Source organism: Cryptomeria japonica, unplaced genomic scaffold, assembly GCF_030272615.1.
Source record: "Cryptomeria japonica unplaced genomic scaffold, Sugi_1.0 HiC_scaffold_337, whole genome shotgun sequence".
Lineage (NCBI taxonomy): Eukaryota > Viridiplantae > Streptophyta > Pinopsida > Cupressales > Cupressaceae > Cryptomeria > Cryptomeria japonica.
The window spans coordinates 161,901-167,472 of record NW_026729159.1 but is presented as its reverse complement, the minus strand read 5'-3'; the positions used below and the strand labels follow the sequence as shown (position 1 = coordinate 167,472).

The 5,572-nt window shown below is 63.5% G+C and overlaps 1 non-coding gene across 1 annotated transcript; it reads right to left on the bottom strand.

Moving 5' to 3' along the window:
- Positions 1-5,235: 5,235 nt before the first annotated feature.
- LOC131870575 (5S ribosomal RNA) lies at positions 5,236-5,354 on the bottom strand. The gene has a single exon (XR_009368881.1). It is a non-coding gene; the product is annotated as a 5S ribosomal RNA (ribosomal RNA).
- Between the last annotated feature and the right edge of the window lie 218 nt (positions 5,355-5,572).

Genomic DNA, 5,572 nt, shown 5'->3' with positions numbered 1-5,572 from the left:
GTCGCCTCGATTCGTGCGACCTCTTTTTTTTGGCTCTGTCGTAGGTGGGGTTTACAGTTCTAAACCTTCTTCGTTGCTCGCTGACCCGCATCTCTATCTCCAAAGTCCCTCGAGGCGGGGTTCCTCTGCCAGTGCCAAGTGCCAAGCGGGGGTTGCCGACGGTGCGACCCTTTCCTTTGCCCAAGGGTTGAGCGCGGTTTGTGGCGCACTCTTTTCTTCCCCGGATGCCAAGTGTGGATGAAAATATGATGCGACCCTGGGTCCGCCTTCCTGTCAAAGGGCTGAGTGGGGTTTTCCAAGCTCTGAAGAGGGGTTTCTCATCCGGGTGCCAAGATGGGGCAACCCTTGGGCCGCATTTTTTTCGTCCAAGTGCTGGGCGGGGCTCCGAAGAGGGGTTTCTCATCCGGGGGCCGAGCTGGGCAAAACCCTTGGGCCGCATTTTTTTTGTCCAAGTGTTGGGCGGGGCTTCGAAGAGGGGTTTCTCATCCAGGGGCCAAGCTGGGCAACCCTTGGGCCGCATTTTTTCCGTCCAAGTGTTGGGCGGGGCTTCGAAGAGGGGTTTCTCATCCGGGGGCTGCACTTTTTTTGTCCAAGTGCCGGGCGGGGCTCCGAAGAGGGGTTTCTCATCCAGGTGCCAAGCTCGGCAACCCATGTGCCGCATTTTTTTCGTCCAAGTGCTAGGCGGGGCTCCGAAGAGCGGAAGTGGAAGTGGGGTTTCGGGCATTACCCTCGAGCCACCTTTCCGTCCGAGAGTTTAGTGAGGCTTTTTACCGTTGCAGCTCCCCATGTCCGAACTGGGGATTTCTGGGTAGGGGCTTCGGGTGCGCATTACATTTTTGCCCAAGCGTCCAGTGGGGTTTCTGGTGCGCTCCGAAGTGGGGTTATTGGAGCGCATCAAAGGTGCGCAATGCTGGTGCGAACCCGGGAGCGCTCCGATGTGTGCTCCAAGGTGCGGCGTGCACGAAGTCCGAGCCCGGTTTGCCCCGGGTGCGCACCTCGCGTGCACCTTCGCCGGGGTGAGCACCTTGGTGTGCAGACCTTGGTTGGGTTGCGCGCCCTGGTGCGCACCAAGGAGCGCTCTGAAGTGTGCTCCAAGGTGCGGCGTGCACGAAGTCGGAGCCCGGTTTGCCCCGGGTGTGCACCTCGGGTGCGCACCTCGCGTGCACCTTCGCTGCGGTGGGCACCTTGGCTGGGTTGCGCGCCTTGGTGGGCACCATGCAGTGCACGAAGTCGGAGCCCGGATTGCCCCGGGCGCGCACCTCCGCCAGGGTGGGCACCTTGGTGCGCACAACTTGCCTGGGCTGCGCACCAGGAAGGGCTCAAGATGGCACCCGCGTTCCGTTTTTTTCACTATCTTTCAGAACGGAAATTTTAAAATCTCGTTTTTTTTTGCCTTTTCTGGAAATTAGTGAAGGCAGCGCATCAAAGGTGCGCAACGCTGGTGCGAACCTGGGAGCGCTCCGATGTGTGCTCCAAGGTGCGGCGTGCACGAAGTCGGACCCCGGTTTGCCCCGGGTGCGCACCTCGCGTGCACCTTGGTGCGCACACCTTGGCTGGGTTGCGCGCCCTGGTGGGCACCATGGTGCGCACCAAGGAGCGCTCCGAAGTGTGCTCCAAGGTGCGGCGTGCACGAAGTCGGAGCCCGGTTTGCCCCGGGTGCGCACCTCGCGTGCACCTTCGCCGCGGTGGGCACCATGGCGTGCACGAAGTCGGAGCCCCGGTTTGCCCCGGGTGCGCACCTCGCGTGCACCTTCGCCGGGGTGGGCACCTTGGTGTGCAGACCTTGGCTGGGTTGCGCGCCCTGGTGGGCACCATGGTGCGCACCAAGGAGCGCTCCGAAGTGTGCTCCAAGGTGCGGCCTGCACGAAGTCGGAGCCCGGTTTGCCCCGGGTGTGCACCTCGGGTGGGCACCTTGGTGCGCATGCCTTGCCTGGGCTGCGCACCAGGGCGGGCTCAAGATGGCACCCGCGTTCCTTTTTTTTTCACTATCTTTCAAAACGGAAATTTTAAAATCTCATTTTTTTTTGCCTTTTTCTGGAAATTAGTGAAGGCAGCGCATCAAAGGTGCGCACCTCGCTGCCCACCACGGTGCGCAACGCCGGTGGGCACCCGGGAGTGCTTCGAAGTGTGCTCCAAGGTGCTGCGTGCACGTTGTCGGAGCCCGGTTTGCCCCGGGTGCGCACCTCGCGTGCACCTTCGTCGGGGTGGGCACCTTGGCTGGGTTTGCCCCGGCTGCGCTCCGAAGCGGGGTTATTGGAGCGCCGCCTCTTTTTTTGTCGGAGCGTTTGGTGGGGTTTCTCGCATTGGCTCTTCCGAGGCCCGGTTGCCACCCTGGCGCGCACGAAGTCGGAAGTAGGGTTAATTGCCCGGGTGCGCACCTTTGCCAGGGTGGGCACCTTACCTGGGCTGCGCACCAGGGCGGGCTCAAGATGGCACGCGCGTTCCGTTTTTTTCACTATCTTTCAAAACGGAAATTTTAAAATCTCCTTTTTTTTTTGCCTTTTCTGGAAATTAGTGAAGGCAGCGCATCAAAGGTGCGCACCTCGCTGCCCACCTTGGTGTGCTCTGAGGTGCGCACCCGGGAGCGCTACGAAGTGTGCTCCAAGGTGCGGCGTGCACGTTGTCGGAGCCCGGTTTGCCCCGGGTGCGCACCTCGCCTGCACCTTGGCCGGGGTGGGCACCTTGGCTGGGTTTGCCCAGGGTGCGCTCCGAAGCGGGGTTACTGGAGCGCCCCCTCTTTTTTTGTCAGAGCGTTTGGTGGGGTTTCTCGCATTGGCTCTTCCCAGGCCCGGTTGTTGGGTGCGCTCCCACCCTGGCGCGCGCGAAGTTGGAAGTTGGGTTAATTGCCCGGGCGCGCACCTTCGCCAGGGTGGGCACCTTGGTGCGCACACCTTGGCTGGGCTGCGCACCAGGGCGGGCTCAAGATGGCACCAGCATTCCCTTTTTCTCACTATCTTTCAAAACGGAAATTTTAAAATCTCGTTTTTTTTTTGCCTTTTATGGAAATTAGTGAAGGCATCGCATCAAAGGTGCGCACCTCGCTGCCCACCTTGGTGTGCTCCGAGGTGCCCACCACGGTGCGCAACGCCGGTGCGAACCCGGGAGCGCCCCGATGTGTGCTCCAAGGTGCGGCGTGCACGAAGTCGGACCCCGGTTTGCCCCGGGTGCGCACCTCGCGTGCACCTTGGTGCGCACACCTTGGCTGGGTTGCGCGGCCTGGTGGGCACCATGGTGCGCACCAAGGAGCGCTCCGAAGTGTGCTCCAAGGTGCGGCGTGCACGAAGTCGGAGCCCGGTTTGCCCCGGGTACGCACCTCGCGTGCACCTTCGCCGGGGTGGGCACCTCGGCTGGGTTGCGCGCCCTGGTGCGCACCAAGGAGCGCTCCGAAGTGTGCTCCAAGGTGCGGCGTGCACGAAGTCGGAGCCCGGTTTGCCCCGGGTGCGCACCTTCGCCGCGGTGCGCACCATGGCGTGCACGAAGTCGGAGCCCGGTTTGCCCCGGGTGCGCACCTCGCGTGCACCTTCGGCGGGGTTGCGCGCCCTGGTGGGCACCATGGTGCGCACCAAGGAGCGCTCCGAAGTGTGCTCCAAGGTGCGGCGTGCACGAAGTCGGAGCCCGGTTTGCCCCGGGTGCGCACCTCGCGTGCACCTTCGGCGGGGTTGCGCGCCCTGGTGGGCACCATGGTGCGCACCAAGGAGCGCTCCGAAGTGTGCTCCAAGGTGCGGCGTGCACGAAGTCGGAGCCCGGTTTGCCCCGGGTGCGCACCTCGCGTGCACCTTCGCCGCGGTGGGCACCATGGCGTGCACGAAGTCGGAGCCCGGTTTGCCCCGGGTGCGCACCTCGCGTGCACCTTCGCCGGGGTGGGCACCTCGGCTGGGTTGCGCGCCCTGGTGCGCACCAAGGAGCGCTCCGAAGTGTGCTCCAAGGTGCGGCGTGCACGAAGTCGGAGCCCGGTTTGCCCCGGGTGCGCACCTCGCGTGCACCTTCGCCAGGGTGGGCACCTCGGTGCGCACACCTTCTCAATGTTTTCTTGCCTTTTCTGGAAATTGGTGAAGGCAGCGCATCAAAGGTGCGCACCTCGGTGTGCTCCGAGGTGCGAACCCGAGAGCGCTCCGAGGTGCCCACGAAGTCGAAAGTCGGGTTAATTGCATTGTTTTCCCCGGGTGCGCTCCGAGGTGCGCAACATCGGCGCGCACCAAGGAGGGCTCCGAAGTGTGCTCCAAGGTGCGCACGATGGCGTGCACCTCTGGTGCGCACGATTCGGAGCTCGGTTTGACCGGGGTGCGCACACCTTGGCTGGGTTGCGCACCTTTTGTGCGCTCCAAGGTGCGCACGAAGTCGGAGCTCGGTTTGCCCCGGGTGCGCACCTTCGCCAGGGTGCGCACCTTGATGCGCACGCCTTGGCTGGGCTGCGCACCTTGGTGGGCGCCATGGTGCGCACCTTTCGTGCGCTCCAAGGTGCGCACGAAGTCGGAGCTCGGTTTGCCCCGGGTGCGCACCTTGGTGGGCGCCATGGTGCACTCCGAGGTGCCCAAGATTGGTGCGCACCAAGGAGCGCTCCGAAGTGCGCTCCAAGGTGCGCGCGAAGTCGAAAGTTGGGTTAATTGTCCGGTTTGCCTCGGGTGCGCACCTTGCGTGCACCTTCGCCAGGGTGGGCGCCTTGGTGCGCACACCTTGGCTGGGCTGCGCACACCTTGGCACCCGCGTTTCCTTCATTTTAAATTTTTTTTTTTTACAATCTCTCAAGTGGGAAATTCTATAATCTCAACTTTTTTTGCCTTTTCAGGAAACTTTTGAATGGAGCGCATCATTGGTGCGCTCCGAAGTGTGCTCCAAAGCTCTCTCCAGCTGCGTGCACCTGCCCCGGCCGCGCACCCGGCCCCGCCCAGCTTCGCTCACCTGTCCCGGGCGTCTGGTGCGGAACCTTAGAGTAAGAAACATCACCGTGCACCTTGGCCAACGTGCGCGACTCGACCGAGCGCGCACTGGCCGAGGTGCACACCGATTTCACCTGGGTGCGCGCGCAGCACCTCGGGCGCACCGGGGTGCGCGCACAACGCCCGGGTTGCACCGTGGCCTGTGTGCTCGGGGCGCCTCGGGTGCGCGCTCGGTGTCGCCCCCCGCGCGCGCGGTAGTGCGGGCAGCGCACCCCGGCCCGGCCCGGCCCCGACGAGAACGCAAACGGGCAAAAGGTTTATTCAAATAGCATTGCGACGCCCGGCGAAAAACTAAAAAAGGGTGCAACACCGGGACTTCCCGGGAGGTCACCCATCCCAGTACTACTCCGGCCCAAGCGCGCTTAACTGCGGAGTTCTGATGGGATCCGGTGCACTAACGCTGGTATGATCGCACCCGTTATGAGCTTGTCGCAGTGTGTACTTAGCAAACCGCGACCCACGTGCGAATCCACCCCGGCCACCCACCCCCGTCGAGGTGCACACCCTCCCTCGCGAAGTGCGCCCCGTTCGCCAAGTGTGAGCCCTGCCCGGGTGCGCGCACCTTGCTAGGGCGTCGGGTGTGCACCCGGCCCGGCCTACGTGCGTGCACCTGGAGGGGGCGTCGTGTGCGTGCA